Source organism: Polistes fuscatus, unplaced genomic scaffold (assembly GCF_010416935.1).
Source record: "Polistes fuscatus isolate 324 unplaced genomic scaffold, CU_Pfus_HIC Scaffold7, whole genome shotgun sequence".
NCBI classification, from domain to species: Eukaryota; Metazoa; Arthropoda; class Insecta; order Hymenoptera; family Vespidae; genus Polistes; species Polistes fuscatus.
Window position 1 is genome coordinate 4,065,880 of NW_025113151.1, and position 19,783 is coordinate 4,085,662.

The window sequence follows — 19,783 nt, forward strand, 5'->3', positions numbered from 1 at the left end:
ATAAATAAATAATGTTTCTATCACTAATAAACAAAAATCACACATGTATTCTTTTTCTTTGTACGATGTACACAAAATCTGTGTGTGTGTGTGTGTGTGTGTGTGTTCCATCGTTTATTATATTATTATCAATAATCAATTAATGTACTCTATTATTTTTTTCATCGCAAGAAGCCATAAATTGGTTTTCCATTAGCAATAAATATTCGACCAGCTATTTTTTCTTCTTTTCCTTACAATTTCTTACAAGAGCTATATTACCTTTCATTATTGAAGATCGATATATAAGAATCTATAGTTTCGATAATTTTCAATTTATATTAGACAATAGAAAAAATTAAATTACTTTTCTTATAAATATCTACGTGCCTTTATCAAATATATCAAAAAAATGCAACACTTAAGCTTTCTTAACGTAAAACAGATCCTTTTATTTTGGAATAACGAATAAATATTGTCGTTGAAGTTATGTTATTTATGTTTATTATCAATAACTATACTCAATCTAGTATAAATATGTTCCTATATATATGTAACTAATAGATAAAACAAATAGTATCATAAGTCATATTTTTGATATATTATATTACGAAAATCACAAGAGAACCATAATATTATCCTCTCCTCTATATTTATTCAATTATCTATTAATCGACGGGTAAGAGAGTAAAAGGTAACTTAAGGTTAATGGATGAGAAGTTTCATACATAATTTTAGATAAGTGCACGTGCATTAGCTTATCTATTTACCTAAAGGTTTTACCTAAAAGTTTTTCCCTATTTACAAAATGCTTCTATCTTAAGAACTATCGATAGTTGATTTGCATCAATTAAATAGCATGATATGTAAAAAATATCTTAATATTCAATCTGCAACCCGACAAGATTTCAAGTGCGACCTGACACATCCAGGCACGAATTTAATTTTTTTATTTTATAGCAATAATTGACTGACGACCATTTGATCCCCCACCTATATATTTGATTGGGAAAAAGGTTTCTTCATATTTCAATATAAAAGTGAAACAAATTTTCTTCATATTTTATATCCAGCCGTTTCCAAGGTCTTCATCTTTTCCACGATTTCATTGACTTTTCCAGCGATTGGTCGATAAGAGAGAGGTACATTTTTTAAATACAAATTTCAAAAATGAAAACGCTTGAACAATCTTTGTGTCATGCGTATCGATACTCCATCATGTCTATAAACGTCACAAATTGTTTTAATTGTTAGAGTTGCATTCTTCTATTTTATAATAAAAATTCGAATGTATTTTTTTTATTCACTTTTAAAAAGCAAGAATTTTTGACTGAATGAACAAATATCACAATTTTTTGGAAATTGCTCTATGATATATTTGCTTTCCAATGCATGTAGGTATTGCTAAATCCAGTAATATTATTATCAGAATTATGCTATCTTGAAGTCATTAGCCAGGAAACTATGAAGAAACTTTTCCCTGACCCAATATATAAGAAGAAAAATTGAATAATTAAAATTCGTTCGTGTCAGAGTTTAACAAATGAATAAACTTTGAAACTGAAATATATACATAATATACATTACTATTGTTATAGACAGGATCTCTTCTAATTGGTGGTACAAACGAGCAAGGGGTAAGTCTACATGGAAAACTGAGACGAAAATGTACAATAAACTTCATTCATATGAGGCTTTGTTCTCGAGAAAAATAAGTTCGAAAATTTATTGTGTATGCGAGCACTTGGCTAAGTTTACAACCTTGAAAATTAAAAGTCTAGTTCGATAGGTATAAGATTTTAACCGATACAAGAAATCTGAAAACCGATACAGATCAAATTTCAATTTCATATATTAACTACTTGACACTCATGAATTCATATATTATCTAATAATTTTATAAAACAACCGGTTTAGTGTAAAATAAAATCCTCTTTTATGATTTTTTAAAACATCTAGTTATTTCATGTAATTCCTAATTATTTTATGAATCAACAAAATTATACGCCTTAACAGTAACATAAATAACATATATGAGTGTTTTGTATTATATATAACCATATATATAATATATTATACATATAAACATAAATTATATTTATATGTTTTGTATAGATTAATAATTAATCCTCCTCTTTACTGTCTTTACTTTGAGTCCTGACCATCTTTTCCATTTTTAATAAGACTGCGAACTGCAGAGAAAATGAGAGACTTTCCATTTATATTAGAAAAAAAAAATAACAAAAAAAATGAAACAATAACGTACATTACACAACGAGAGCACAAAAATAAGTTTTGAAATATCTACATCATCTAGGAAGGAAAAATCTGGAATTCTCGTTGAGTACTCGCTATACACTCGTATTAAATCTACGGACAGTGTTCAAATGAAATGCTCGAGTTTATTCTTAATAAAAATTATAATCAGTTTATTTAACCGCATAGGGAATACTGCTTTTCATGTCTCCAACTTTGAAATATATCTACAAACTTTCTCAATGTAACGAGTTTCATATTTTAAAGGGACGATGAAACTACTTTTCTTTGAAAATTTTCTTTGTAAAAAATAATACCATTAAGGACAATTTGTTACTATTATCATCTTTATCCGCCTTTTAATAAAAATTGACATTTCGTTTCACGACGAAATCGTTTCCTTTAATATTTTTATTCAATTAAATAAAAAGATTTATTTCAAATCTCTAAAATTATGTGATTTTTCAATGTTTGAAATATACATTAAGATATACTATATAAAGAAAGAAATTTCACAAAATACGATCAAACAAGAAATAGTGTAGTAATAAATATAAAATAACTAAACTGTGTGTAGACAATATAAAGTAACTTGTACTAGAAATAGTGCAATACTAAATACATATAACAAAAGATGTTCGCGTTGAATGATACAACGCGCGTCGACTCTATGTTATCGAGCACGTCTAGTACCGAACTTTTTACAAAGATCTTTTCTTTCAGGTTTCCAATCCCTACTACATGACTGTTAAGGTAATGCAATAAAAGTTGTAAAATAAATGAAAACCAGCTTGACCTTAATTATCAGAGATGAACAAATAAAGTTTATTTTGTAACAGATACAAAAATGAGATTGACTATATACAATTTTTGTCTAACGAGCATAAATTAGTATGAACGAATATGTATGACTGTTTTTCAAATGAGAATTTATTCAAGAATGTCTCGAGTCATTTTATTCAACTTACAATCGAGTATTCGATTAAAAAGGATAGGATTAATTTTCCATTAGTCGTGACGAGTGTGGTTTTTCTATAAAAATGTTAAATAAATGAACGTTGTCTTTTACAAGAGACGATTAGAAAGGAAAATTCAAAATGAATAGGAAATAATCCTTGTCGGATTTTGTTTTAAAAGATAATCTTTAGTCATAGACAGCTTGGCCAATCCCCGAATAATATTTGCACAGTTTTAAACCCCAAAACGAAAAATATATTTCCTTATTTGATGGTATCTTCTAAGCGAAGGTTCATCATATTTTTGAATTAGAATATTCTCTATATACCTAGTGAATTAAGGTACTTTCTCAAAAATAGAGAATACTAAAAAGCAGATTAATGGCAAAATACGCGTAGTTCGATATATATATTATTATATATATTATATTTAATGATATTAAATAATTTTAATATATACATATATTAAAAAATTTAATTGATTTTTTATTTAATATTATATATTTACATAGTATTTTATTAGGTACAATTAATTGTATTAGAAATAGTTCAATAACAAATATAAAAAAAAAGTATCATAAGAATATTTTTAATTCTATTTATTTTAACAAAAATATCATATTAAATGTAGCCCAACAGCGATTTATACATACATACTTTAAAAGAATTACGTGGAAAAGATCACGGTTCGTTACATTCATGATTTCCCACATGTCCTTGCATCGACCACGATTTCACGCCATTTGTCCAATTTCCTTCTCATTCTTCTTATTTTTTTTTTATTCTAAAGAAACGTCAGTTGTATTAGCCGCAAGAGTACCCATGAAAAAGAATGTATCGTATACAATACATTCTGAATGGAATATACAATATAGGTATATTCTCCAATAGGTTATAAATCAATATTTTCTATCCCTAAATCTTTATGTAGCCCTTTTCTTCTTTACTTTCTATGCTTAATATTTTCTTTATTAAGAGCTGAGAATATATGACCTTAAGGACTACTTAAGATGTAACTGATACCTACTGTAACATTTACCAAATGTCAATAAATATCCCTGCGTTTGTGCCAAGCTTCTTTCCAAATGTTCTTTCCAAATGTTCTTTCCAAACTTTTATCCGGAACATTTCCTAAGGAGTGAAATTTTAATGGAACATTTTAGCTGTTTTATATGTCAGATTAATAATAAATAAATAGACAAGTAAATATAAGAGTTAAGAAAATACAACTAACATTTATTATTGTTAGATTTAGTAAATTTAAAGATAAGAAATAATTCAATAACAGCAAAGGTCCTATTCTTTTGTTTTAAGTATGGTTAAGTCGAATGCTTCCCATATGCTAAAATTTATTTTATATTTAAGTTATTTCTCTTATATCTTGATATTAAATCTTATTTTTATTTTATTAAATTTTCATATTAGAATCTCTGTTTTTATTTCTTCACGTGACAATGCTTGCACAATTCTCAAACGTTTTATTATGTTAAGAAATAAAAATAAATGGAAATAGTTAACTTCACTTTTTCACAAAACACTTACTGGTTTGCAACAAAATATAGTTTAGGAAAATGCTGCACTATTCTATCGTATTGTTATCAAGCATCTATTAGATAGGATAGTGATTGTAATACAACTGGACAAGAAGTGATTCTACGCATAAAAATTACAAAGTTTTAATATACCATATATATTTTTGTTGGTAAACTAAAAAGAAGGTATATTTACAAAAAGTGGTGAGGTCTATTTCAGAAAAAGATTTAACCTAAATTATAATAACCTTTCGAAAATTCTGCCAGAGCTTTTTTATTCGTAAAATTTTATTTTTCTTAAGGTCATTCTTTCACAAAATTCAAGGTTTTATATTTGAGATTTTTATATAGAAAAATAAAAACGCTGGCACGATATCTCTATCTTTCTCTTACCCTCATTCTTACCTTTTCACCTTCTTTTCTCGTTTGCACTTTTCCTTCAACAAGAGCAAATAATTACATAACGAAGAGTCGTTTGAAAAATGTGAATGAGCTTTTTTTAAAAATGCAGCGATCCACTTGAGAAAATCGCTCGGTGACCTGGTGTTTAATTGAATAACCACCAACGGATTCGAGCTTTTTCCAAATTTTTTTCCTTTCCAGAATTTTTCAGACACGAAGAAAGGTCGGATTGAAGCTAGATGTATCTCATTAATGACTTCCCTCGAGCTTCAAAATCTTAGTCCACGATATACATAAATCAATGGATTATCGTTTCAATTTTCTCAGTAAAAAGGATTTTTCAGTGTGTTCTATTTTTCATGTGTCATTTGTGAAGCAAAATGTGGTTTACAAAGTGATTTGATTTATCTCTTACATCAATTATATAACATTCCATGAAATGTATTAATATTTTTACTTTAATCTATATTTTTCTTCGTATTTTAATGCAAAAGCTGATCAAGTTTCTTGCGTATTTTGTATTTAACATCATTCAAATTATTCAAAAACTGCTAATATGCCGATCATGCTCATTGGTCGATAAGAGTGAGATGTATTTTTAATATAACAATTTCTAAATTGAAAACGCTAGAACTATTTTTAGGCCATGCGTACTGATACTGTATTATATCCGTCAACATTAAAAATTGTTTCAATAGCTTGAGTCGCATTCTTTCTTTCATGTAATAAAATTTGGAATGTATTGAATTTTTAATATTTTTTTATGGATATTTTTAAAACGCAAGAACTTTCTACTGAATAAACGCGCGAATATCGCAACTTTTATATTATTTAGTCTATGCCATTTTTTAAATGTAAGTAAATATTAGCAAATCTGATGAGTATTATTAGAGTTATGCAATCCTAAATCCATCAACTAAATTATATATATATTCCTTACAAATCACCAGGAAAGTACGAATTATAGAAAGTCAATTAGGTCTAGTTGTGACGTAAATAGAAAAATCTGTTGGTTTGTTTCATTATCTTTTTTAAAAATCGTAAAAATAAAGATAAAAGTAAGAGAAGGGGTGATGGCGAGGTTTTAGACAAAATATTATATTCTCGTCAGAAAACCTTAATTAAAACTTCTTCGTGTTGCAGAACATCGTTAGGCATCTGCGCGAAAAAATAGCTCTACACGTCTTCCTGTCGACACGAAAAAATATCCGAGTCCTGTAACTTCAATCTTTCTTCGTAAAATTTTGTTTCAAAATTTACGAGTTTGCTTTCTTTTTTTTTTCTTTTAGCCTCTTTTTCTCGTCTTTTTTATACCATTCTTAAGAGTAATTTCTCTATGTTGCAAATATCTTTCCGAAATTAATCAAATGTTGATTAAAAAAGCCATCTAATTAAAAATTTAAAAAGAATTTCTGTCATGAATATTTTATAGAATTTACAATCTCTTCAAAAATACGCTAATACATTAAAAATTCTATTTTGTCAAATAGTACGTTCAATTCTTAAATATAATCGAAACCATCTTTACTATACACTGAACAACATCACATTGCGTATGGATATTATATAATAGTTACTTAAATATAGTGATCATTAATGTTAATTCTTATCAATAAAATATTGATTTATTCGATTAATCTATATTATTTCTAGAACAATGTCTTGAGAGTTTCTTATAATAATTTTTTGGATCATTTTTTTGTTTTCTGTTCTCTGTCTCTAATTCCGTTTATCTAATTCATATATCAAAAGGTAATTCTCGTTAATAAATAAATATATTACACACTTATAATAATAATAAATATATATATATTACACACTTTTTTGAAAAAAGAAAAGAATGTGACGGAAGCACTCCAAACCCGAAAGGAGCGGAGAAAGAAATAAATAAAAAATACTTTTATGAAACTGTTTTTGTATTAAAAAAAATAGTAACAATTTTTGATCTCTTTTCATTTCACTATTTTTTTTCGACGATTTCATTTATTACGAAAAGAAACTTAAGTTAAATAAACACCAAGTTATTTAATATTTTCGTTTTTTCTTTTAATTCAAAGGCGGTTTTTTGTAATTGGAATAAAATCGCTCCGATTAAATGAACTTCATCAAAATTCTTCGATGAGATTAAATTCGAGCTGGTAATCTAAAATCGATTAGCTTCAAAATACTTTTAAAAGAACATTTTTAAAGGTAAAAAAAGAAACAGAAAGAAAGAATAATTCGACTTACATTTTTCACAAGAATTTGGTACTTCAGTATGGTAGAAAAATTGTAGAAAGCATTTCGCGTTACGAACACGTATATCAGCAAATTGTATATTTATCATAAATTTGTACAGTAACGATAACGGACGTTTAACCTCAACGCGTATGTGAGACATAAATCATCCCACGTAACTCGTCGTCTCTCATAGTTACTATAGTTGTACGTGAACCTTTTATCAAAGGTCGTACGTTAAAGGAAACAATCAGGAAGTGATTTTCAAATTTTCCAATAAGAAGATAAAAAAGGGATAAAAGTACCTACGAAGTTTTCTCTTCTAATCGAAGGAAGATACGTTCAAAGGAAACTGCAAGTCAATTTTCGACAACCCAGCCTTAAATTATCGACTTTTTCCGTACATATTTCCATGCATAACTAATGAACTTTCAAACGATTTTCACTAAGAGTCTGGGAATAAAATTTAGTACCACCCAGAAAAGAGGTCAGCATATGCATGAATCTTAAAGATCCTTTGATTTAAATAGTTCGTTTGTCTCTCTCTCTCTCTCTCTCTCTCCCTCTCTTTTACTTTTTATTTTTGGTTCACTTTATTTTAAAAATTTTTTACTGTCTTCAAGTATAATACATCGAAAGAAATTTGTAATTAAGATTAAACGTTAATTTCTATTATCTTTAAAATAATGTACCAAATGTAAAAATACTATTTATAAAATATTTTTAAATACATATGGCTAGAGAGTGAAACTTTGAATTGTATTGATATTATTTTGAACTTCCTCTTCGATATCTAAAATCAAAATTACTTATAATCAATTTATTTAGGATAAATTTTAAAATAAAAGTATTGTATATTTATACTTATTGTTTGTATGGATGCTTTATTTTGTTTATTTATATATGTTTGATAAAGTATGATTAATTATACATCATCAAAGCTACAACAATACATTTATAATTGTAGCTTGAATACCTAGCTTAAAAGTTTTATACTTTTTATTTATTTTTTCAAGCAGTTTACTATTATAGGTAGTTTCTAAGATTATAATTGACGTTTATTATCCGTTTAAGTGCAACGTAGCACGATCACGTTGTTTACGATTAACGTTGAAAGATGCCAATAAAATCAAACCGTTTTGCAAAATTGACGTTCATGTTTATCGACGTTTGAACAACATTGAAACAAACTCTAACATGTCGTTTTTAGATTTTATGAAATGAAGAAAGAAAACCATTCACTATAGAGTCACTTACAAAATTTTTCTATTAGATTTATATTTTATTATTTAAATAACAATTTTTTGTTTATTTACCATTTAAATTCAAGGTGTCTCAAAAGTTACTTTACGAAAAAAGAAATCCTTGATATAACTTTGAAAAACGAAAATATCGTGCATGTAGTGTCTCTTAAGAAAATAAGTAAGTATTATAAAAATAATAATGATAATTATTATTATTATTTTAATTTTTTTATTATGATTATTATTATATTTTTATAATTAACGATAATTCTTTTCAATAAGAAAAAGATTTACATTTGAAATAATGAAATATCTTATTTAATTCCAGAAAAATCTTCTTCATCGTTCATAAATTAAGAAATTAGTTGGGAAACGCAGAAGTTCTTGACGCTTATTTAAAGATTCTGAGAGATTACAGAAGTTTGTATTTAAAGTATTCGCATTAGAAAGGGTACAAGGAGCATGCAAGTATTTTTTCTCGATTCTTAAGAAGCAAAAACAACGGCTAGGCTGTTATAGACTGTGCCAAGCTTACGTCATACGAAGCTTTTGTTCGTATATCTGGAAAATGAATGAAGATTTACGCCAAGTCCTGATGCTGTAGACAAGAAACGAGAATGGAAAGAAAAACGAAAAAGTGAAAAGATGCAGACACAAAAACAGTGACGGAAGGAGGGAAAAAGAAAATTAGAAAGAAATGGAGAAAAATGAGGAGGAAGATAGAGAAAATACGTGACTGATGTCTTTGTCAAACGTAAAACGTACATTATTTATATATAAACAAATAGCAAAAAATCTTGTCTTATCCACTTCGTATACCTTTCTTTAAATTTTCTTTCTATATTTTATGTTAACTCATACGCGCTTCATTATTTTCTCGCTACGATACATTCGTTGAACGTATAAAAAAAAATTTAATAAATGAGGAAGAAAGAAAACAAAACATAGAAGTACAATACTGGCAAAAAGTTTGCTATCATTTGTTGATTTCCGTACAAAGTATGTCCTCAAAAAAGTATATTCTCAAAAATATTGTAAAATACAGAAAAGGTGCAACTAACAATAAGTATTACTTACAAAAATAATAATTGTATTTTTTTATGTCTTATGTAGGTAAGAACATTCTTGTGAGATCAATTTTGTTATCATTTATATAAAATTATATTTCTCTAAATGTGAGAATAAAAAGTTTCTCTGCAATAAAATTTATTTCAATTTGAAAATTTATTACAATAGAAAATACTAAGAAGCAGATTAATAGCAAAGTACGTATAGTTCGATATATATGTATATAAATTGATTCTTTTTTTATATAATTTATTATATAATTTTATAATAACAATTCTACAATTAATTTAATTAAAAAGAGAAATTTAATAAATAAAAAAATAACTGATAATTAGTAGGAATCTGAAAAAAAAAAAATTAAAATCATTACAAGTAAAATTCAATGTGAGTTTTTTTGTACAGTACATTTAACTCTTATACCTATAAAAACGATATTACTAAAATCCAGATCAAGTCATCTGAAAAAAATGACTTACATTAAACACATTCCGCAACATAAAATAATTTTTATCCATAACTATTACTTTTTCAACAACATACATTGTAAAGAACATTTTTCTTTCTCTCAAGATCGATGGTATAAATAAAAAAAAAAATTCCTCTCGCAATTCAACGATATTTAAATTTTTAAAATGACATCGATATTTTGAACACTCGAAGAAGAAATATTTAAAAGTATCTTAACACAGCAAATCCTTCAACATATTTTCAAGTTTACTTGAAGATCTCTAATGCATTATATATGCATGTCATGGTTTCTTTTTATTAGTTCGATACTCTCTCACGTACGTTCCTTCTCATCTCGTCGGCCGTTCTCAAATGTTAGTATTCATGATAAAAATCGAGTGTCTCGGAGTACAATTTTGCTAGAAGCTCTTTTCCTGGCTGACACTGTACAAGGAAAAAAGGAAGGGATTGGAGAAAAAAAAAAAGAGGAAAAGATTCTCGGTGAATGAGGCACGTAGAATAAATTTTTTTCCTACTCCAACACGACCGTACTCCTATTGAATTTTGTTCTTTTTTACCTTCACTCACCATTTCAGATGACTGTTTTACAACCGGTTACAAAACTTTGCAAAAGTACTCGAATAAGTCGAGGGAGAATGAAGAGTAGATGCAAAGTCTTCCTTCTCTTTTACTCGACACCCACACGACGCCGTCTACATTTCCCCCACCCCTGTATCTTGAAGACAGAATATCTTCTTTGATGTATTAAATAGAAGAAGAAGTGATAATATAGTCTCCCAATTTAATATTTCATTCAAACATTTTCCGTTTCATAATTTTAATGGTTTTAAATTTTTAATTAAAATTTAAGTACAAAAATACGGGTTTCTGTAATAAAAAAATATATTTAATAGAAAAAAAATTTGAAGAAAATATAATTTTCTCGGGTGGCAAATATAAAATATAATAATTCTAATGAAAGTTTTTCATTAAAAAAGGAAGTATATAATATACGAAATATTTTTGAAAGAAGTTTATAATTTTATATCGGGCTGCATTAATTTCAGCGGTGAGTCGCATACGACCCGCGAATTGAGATTTTATGTATTGATTCATTTTAATTTTTGCAAATTTTTGATCACAAATACCAAAATGCTATCAAAAGTGCATATTAATCAGAATTTATGAGATATTGAAGAGAAAGGAAAATGAATAAAAAATTTCTACGTTGCATGGATTATCGGAACTTACAGGGTTAGAGAAGTGACGGGTTATTGGCTTTTCGAACGTTTCTATATCACTTGACGAAGAAGAAATCTCATACTTTGCTGAAACATGTATTGGAATAATTTATCCCCTATAAAAATTCCATCTTATCGTTGAGTTGAAAATTTGTATGGTACGATATTGCATTATCCAAGAAGAGTAGTGCGTTTCCCATCTTGTAAGAGAACAAATTGTGAAGTAAAAGAATGCGGGATTAAAAGTAAGATATGAATTATTATTGTAGAACCACGTTTAAATAATTTTTTTTAGGTGGGGGCTATTATTTTCCATTAATTGGCAAAAATTAATGAATTATTTAAACGATATTTTGGAAATATATTGTTCGGCGATATTTACGTTGTTAGAATAATTTATATTGCGCGCGGAATAGGATAGGCGGCGTATGCGTTAATTAAGTTGCGAGGGCGCGCAAGGGCTGTCGAGATGCGTGCGGACACGCCTTACCATGCAAGAAGCAGGGGTGGGCGTCTTGAGGTGTGCGGGGGGAATTGGATGCGTGGGGCCGTGTGCACGCACGAGTCTCATTCTGGTGTTCACTCTGGTTTGAGCTACCAACAGTGTGTTTTCTCATCTTGAGCTTCTCGTTATCTTGGCTTTGTTCTAGGCAACGTGACTAGAGCGTGTGAGAGTGAGTGAAGAGTGTGTGGAGTTGTCTGGTGTTATGTTCCCAACGAGCTCCCCACGTAGGCTTCTAGTCGGTCAGTTGTACGGATAACTGCAACCTGTCGCCAGGCTCCCAACGCGGGCTTGCAGCCGACAGTTGTAGCGCCTTATCCGCAACCTGTAGCCAGGATCCCCACGTGGGCTTCTAGTCGGTCAGTTGTACGGATATCTACAACCTGTCTCCGGGCTTCCCACGTGGGCTTCTAGCCGGCCAGGTGTAGCGAATTGTCTGCAACCTGCCGCCCGGCTCCCCACGTGGGCTTCTAGTCGGAGCGTTGTACCGTATAATCCGCAACTTTTCTCCAGGCTCCCCACGTGGGCTTGTAGTCAGAGAGTTGGAGCGAATTATCTGCATCTTGTAGTCGGACGGTTGTAGCGAATTATCTGCAACCGGTCGACAGGCTACCAACGCGGGATAAGGTTCTGGCCAGACAGGCCATCGTTAGGTGCGGTAAGAAACCGCGTGCGTTCGATTGTCGTCTTGCGTCGGAAGCGAACGGTAAGAGAGCTCTCTAGCGTGCGACCAAAAGGTACCTCGCGTCGTTTATTCTATTAATATATTTTCTTTCAGCGTTTTGTTTGTAATTGTATGCTTCATCAGTTCATTGAATAAAGTGTTCTCTTGCCCCGGCTTTTCTCTCAATTCCGTGAGAGTTTTTATGCCGAGGCAAGTAGCTTTGTGCCGTGTAAAAGTGTTTTGCTCATTTATCTATCCTGTCCTATCTCACTCATTCCAGCGTTAAACTGTTTAATAGAACTCATTGGGAGGGATTCGACCATTTTCTGGTCACGTATATAATTGCTAGAAACAATATAAAATATACAATTTGAGTCTATTTTATTGATTTCTCAAATATAATATACAGTAGAGAAACAAAAACTGCTATTTTATTGCATTATTGAAAATTTTGTTCGAAGAGTCGTGATCTGCAATTAATCATGTACATAATTACCATTGATACCAATAAACATAAATATTTAAACTAAGCTTGTATTTTTAATTGATTTAAAATTGCTATTTTTGATGATGCTGTTTGATAGTTTTTAAAATATGTGATAATCATTTCTTTTTCTTATGAATTTTTCAAACGTTTTAGCTGGATTTTCATCAAACAATTCTTGCAGCCGAACATCTTCAAATTTTGTCGATTGTCAGGAACATTCTTTATCTCTTACGACAAAATCACCGTTTCGATAGCATTCAAATCAAACTCTACATATTATTTCCGATGGAGTTCCATTACCATAAACTTCGAATAATAAGGGATGCGTTTTTCAGCTGCGATTTTCTTGACGTCGAAGTAGTAAAGAAGCACATGTCGGAGAAACGTGGTTTATTTTCAATCGATTGGGGTTCTCTGTCCCTAATATCGTTTATCTGATTTATGTATCAAAGAGTTCTTTCTGTTAATAAATAATAATGGTTTTTAACAAGATACCATATATTCTTTTAAGGCAGTAGGAGAATTTTATTTCTATATATCATAGACAAAATAAATATTTGCCTATGATTCATTAGTTGATATTCTTGCCATTTTTAACGTTTATCCAATAGTAACTGTTTTTATTGGGTTGAATAAAAAATTTCTTTGTATTTTTCTAGTAAATGACCTTAGGATCATATAACTCTGATAATAAAAATCGAATATGACAATACTTAAGTGAGTTTGAAAGGTGATATATCATAGAGTATAGAAATCCCTTCCATTATACGGGTAATTGGTTCCACGAAAACAAGAACTATAAAAAGCGTCACTCAATAAAAAAGTCGTTAAAATCATGGAAAAAATTAAATAAGACGGGTACATTAACGGTCATGATATCGGTAAGAAATTAAACATTGATTAATAATCAATTTTAAGTCATTTACAGAAAGTTCGATAGAAAATATTTAAAAAATGTATCATACTTTTACATTAAACTTATTACTCAATCCAACAGAAATATTAATATATAATTGAAGTACATGAAAAAATTTATTTGCACAAAACAGATAAACGCATTTAACCTTTTGTGCATTCTAGTGAAAAATACGTAATTACACATTTCGTGCACACAAAGTTTGTTTATAACTCAATAAAAAACTGGCATTCACGATTTAACATTTTTCTCTTCTTTTTGTATATAGATTAGGTTTTTTAAGTATGGTTGTCTAAATTTGAGAAACCCTCATATATTTAAAAAAAAAGTCTTGCAGGGGTAGCTAAATGGGGTTTTTGGTTACGCATCTATTTTTCTCATATGTAATAATTACTATTTGCATTAAAAACAGACATAAATATAAACATTTTACTGTACAGTAAATAAATTAGTTTACACATATAAAAAAATCATAGGAATAGATAAAGGAATAAATGCAGAAACTATGTAGAACTCATAATAATACAGTGAGTATCCTTTGAAATCGTATATCGTTGCGCTTATTACATTTTGGCTTAAAAACTATTGATATAATGTGTTTAAGATGAAAACAATTTAGAATGAAATATATTAATTTACCTTAATTATAAACACCTTTAATGAGTATAATTAGAAAACTTTATCTATAACAAGTAAGACAAAAATAATTTACGGAAAAAAGCTCGTACATTAAAATCGTACATATTTGTATAACTGTAAAAATAGGAGGAAGAATAGCATGTCTAACTATTGGTCATCCTTTGTTTTTACTGCTATTTAAATGTTTTTTAGTACCAAAATCAGTTTAATATCCATTAATGAAATAAAAATACAACAAAAAATTTATTTAAAAGATATATGTATATCCATTAATATACCTCGAATATTAAACAATTTCGATCTGATATTATTTTAGATGAACATTTTCAACTCAAACAAGTGTATTTTAGTTTAATCAATCTTAAATATTAGTAGATTATATTAAAATGTTATATTTACTTTAAATAATTGTTAATTCATCCAAGGAAATATATATTTCAATTTAAAAGCACAGAGTATAAATTGAATGTACTGTTCTTTTCGAAATTAAACCTTAGACTAGTTCTTTGTCCCTTATGAAAGTCAATTAAAATTTTTTTATTGATTGTTGTTTATATACCTTTCCAAAGGTTACATATATATACCGAAAATAATATTCATAATAAATATAATTAAAAAAATTATACTTTTTTTCCTTATTTTAACATCATATTTATATGTAATACAGCCCTTATTTAAAACAAATTTATTTTAATTTTGAACAATTACATAAACGTTAAAAGAACGTTATGTATTTATTTCTAAATTTTCTTCACCCTAAACATATTATATCAATATCTTCAAAGTAAAAATCTAGTAAACGTAACATGAAGAACGAACCGTTCGTACGAGCGCGTGCGGAGCGTGATTGTCCATTGTTTACGATCTGCATTGATTATGTACGTTAATATTTCTAAGGTAGGGTAAAGATGTTTTTCTTATAAGTAAATATAAATAGATATTTCAAGCATAAGGCTAAGACGTTCTTCATATAACTTTATATAAATATTTAAAGAATAGATAACGATGGTTATTCTCAAAAGTAGAGCTGTAAGAGATACAGGCAAAGTCGGAGAGTGCGATTAAAATATATTTTTGTTTCATTAAAGTAAAAAGGTCTTTAATCAATACCTCTTGATAAACACCGATTTTTACATATAATGTTACAAAAGTAAATTAATATTAAAAACTGAAACTACTGTTAGGGTGACTGTAAATATAAGAATAAGTAAATGAATGAATAAAAATGAAAATGATAAAAGTAGAAATCCAGTACACCGTAAAAAGAAACAAAGTAATTGTCAATCTGTATATTTTTTTCTTTTAAGGTTAGTTTTTTGCAGAGAAAAGAGGCAGCCCTTAGAACTAAAAGACATATTTTAGAGTAAGAGAGAAAGAAAGAGTAGGAGAGGCACTCTCGAGGAGCACTTAAAGTGGTCGTACAACTAAGACTCGTATTTTAAAACAAAAATTGGCCTTTTCGAGAGAAACGAATCGACATATCTGCCCTGGCCATTTTCTATCCCTTACTTTTTTCTCTATATCTTTTTAATCAGGTTCGTGTCAATATTAACTTTTGTTTTGTTCATCAACGAGCCAGAATGAACGTGACTAATTGGGATATTTCTTTTTCTTCTGAATCCTCCCGACTATTCCAGTTTAAAAGAAGTTGCTCGACTATCCTCGTTTACTCATCGTCGCTTCTTTAAGCAGGATCGAAAAGTTCTTCGAGTGATAGTCTTTGATCAATCCTTTCTTTTCCTTCCTCTTTTCTAACTTTTCTCTTCTTTTCTTTTTTTTCTACTTTTCTTGTTCTTTTCATTCTAAGACGCAGGGGTTTCTTCTTTCTATATTGAGAAATTCTTCTTGGCATTCTTTCGGTCTTTCATCATACGTTTGGAAAGATTCCTTAAAATATTCTTTCTCGTAGCGCATTCGCATCATCATAATCTTGATCCTTTCCAAGAAATCGAGAATTTTTCGATAGATTTGAAATTTTTATTTTTTTTTATAAAATATCTTACAATGCCACATATAATATTCTTCCAAGTTTCAATTTTTATTCTGCGTTTTGAAAATTTCAATAGCATCGAATTCACGCGAATATATTACTTTTTCCCCCCAAGTTCGGTTACAATAACTTTCGATATATTGCAAATGGTTATGTTTATCGAACATAAGCGTATAAATCGATACCATACATTTTCAAATATGAATTTTTAATCGTTTTGTACGAAGTTTATTCGCTTTTAATCAAAACTATGATTAATTTTGAACAATAAACATGACGTTTTATGTCATGAAACTATTCATTATTAATACTTTTATTCCATCAGGTAATTGGAATTTCAAACCAAGCAAACTCGATTGTATTAAAATATTTATTAAATTCAATTTAGAATTAGCTACCTCATAGAATTTAACTGTGTAATATCATCGTGCAAAATAACAACTATACATGTACACATAATATATTTATTCTAAAACTGTTTCTAACTCTCAGATTGAGCAACACAATTGTCAGATGAAAAAGTAGAAAAAAAAGAAGAAGAAGAAGAAGAAAGAAAAATAAAAGAAAAACAAAGAAAAAACTAGCGGGCCGAAGAAAGCTCGGTAGACTCATTTTTCCAAACTTCGGAAGTTCATTAACGAGATTAGTTTCCAAGGAATGGAAACGTGCGAACAATGGCATCGTCGGTTACAGTTGACTGCAGTAAATGCAAAGAGCAAAGAAAAATAAAAAGAAGAACAATGAAAAAACGGGGAAAAAAATCTTGCGAAAGATATGCTGCAGAAATAAGGAATAAAAAAGAAAGGGAAAGAGAGAGAGAGAGAGAGAGGAAAAAAGAAATGATGAAAAATAATCCAGATTTTAATGATGTTAAAATTTGTATTACGAGACTCGTACGATAAGAAACCTCTGACATTGATTCTCGATATATTCGATAATACGCAAAGAAAAAAAAATATAAATAAAAATAAGAAAAGGAGGAAAAGAAAAAAAGAGATGGAAAATAATTTTGAAATAAGATATTTTTGAAAAGAAATAATTCAGCACTATTGAACTCTCCGTAAAATGTTTTCATTGAATGAGTCAAAGCAATCAAGCAAGTGGTACGAATCGGCACGTACGTTGAATGAAACTTCAAGTTAATCGCTCACGCTTGCAACTTACGACGAGAATTCCTATTGAAAACCAAATGAAATATAAATATAGATGGACTAATTATCAATGCGAAGTCACGAACTTTGTTTACATGTCTTTCGTTTTGTTTTTTATCATTGATTAAAATCGACTAAACCAATCACAGTTGAATCAACAAAACTAAAAAAGTCTTAACGTTAACTTTCCTTGTACGATCTTCGACAACTATATTTGTTTTGAATTTCCTATTATTTGGCTTTAAAATACTGATATATTTTTTTTCTTTGCACAATTTTAGATTATGAGATTTGTTATTGATTCTTAAAATAATCGAATAATTGAAGATGTTCGAACATTTAGTATGCTTCTGTTAAAATTGATTATATTCTTATCTGGTTTTAAAGGATAGATATTATAATACAAAAGTTTCTCTAGTTAGAATATAAAAGAGAACGAAAGCGAAAGATCGGAAGAAGAAAAACGTGCCTTTTCGAAGTTTGACTATCTCTTTAAAGAGCCTTGGCTTGTGTCATTATAAACTTTTTTCTTCTTTCGACCTCTTGAATTAACACTTCAAAGCTTTATATTATAACTAGCTGCATCCTATACGATCTATACTGTTTTAACACGAACATACATATATTCGTCAATCTTTTTTCTTATTTAAAGAAAAAAGATTAATGACAAATACGAAAAGAGTACACAATTAAAAAAAGTTAACTTTATCAAATTTATTTAACACAAAATTTTCAGTATTAGGTTTCAGTATTTTTTCATACTATATTCTCTATCCAGCTTTGCATAAACAAGAACACGCGGTCGTAAATAAAACGCGTACACCTATGGAATAAAGAATTGTTAGAGGGAAACACGAAATAACTTAATCCAACAGGAACAATCGAAGAAAATTATAATTATGCTGTTAATTATGAACATGGATTAAGTCATAAAATTGTTAATAGTTTACTTTATAATAAAAATAATTGTTAGAGAAAATACATGATAAAATTAATTGATTATAATTTTTCGACATAACGATTATGCACATTACAAAATAAATCGTAAAGTTAATTTTTTTTTCTTTCAATTTTTTTAACCTAATTCACTGTCAAAAGTTACTTAGTTACTGACCAAAAAAAAAATAAATTTTATAATTTATTTGATACTATATGAATAATGGTAACATCAAAATCAATTAGTATCAATTAATCATGAAATTACTCCAGTGTCCACAATTTCGAGACGTGTAAGTAAAACGTCGCGTTTAACATTATTCAGAATAGAAAAATATCCAACAGTAGATACGAGAAGTGTACTAAGATTCTTACCTTGAGGCGAATGTCCGCGAAAGAGGACATCGAACGCGTACCTACACCCTGGTTCCCTCTTCTCCCTTTTTCTTCGAATTTCTTCGGATAGAAACACCAGTTGACGATGACGATGACGATGACACAGGCCGACTTAAAATAATATTCCTTCTTTATTAAAATGACTTATTTAATAAAGAGACAGAAATATAGATAGATAACGAAATAAATCAAGATATAATGATAAGATTTCGAAATTGTAAAGATCGTCAGAGGTACGAACGGCACGTGAACACCACGGCCGAGTGGCGCGACTGAACTCCGCTGAACCGAGTTGGAGCTTAACTTAGCGAAGAGAGGGAGGCAGCAGGATCGAGGAAGGGTGAACGAGATCGGAAACGAGCTGGAGGGGTGGCGAGAGAAGACAGAGAAGATTGCGAATTGAACGAGGATAGGAAAAGAGCTTTCCCTATCTGTCTCTTTCTATCACCTATTTCACTTTTTTCTCTTTTTCTTTTCTATCTTTGTCATTTCCATTGGTATTCAACTAACTCTATCTCTTTCTCTATTTTTCTTTCTTTCTTTGTCCGTTAGAAACTATCTCGGTTCTTTCACTCGCTCGCATACGAACACATAAACGTGTAAACACAGACACACATACGCGCGAGTATACACTCACACAACATCGATTTGTGTCGTCGACAGTGGCGCAAGCGTCGCGATTCGCCGTATGCGCGTTCACAAGCTTTCGCTGTTCGCGCGCGTACCGAGAGTACCAAGATTCCACCAATCCGGAAGTTCT

At 29.3% G+C, this 19,783-nt stretch overlaps 1 protein-coding gene across 2 annotated transcripts in view; it reads right to left on the reverse strand.

The window, feature by feature from the left end:
- Positions 1-19,353, reverse strand: part of LOC122523974 — a 94,771-nt gene extending 75,418 nt beyond the window's left edge. Inside the window, exon 1 of one of the 2 annotated variants that reach the window (XM_043645976.1) lies at positions 19,003-19,353. The gene's annotated coding sequence lies outside the window, so the exon portion shown is untranslated. The remainder of the gene's footprint in view (positions 1-19,002) is intronic. The other variant, XM_043645975.1, reaches the window with a different exon arrangement.
- Positions 19,354-19,783: the final 430 nt, after the last annotated feature.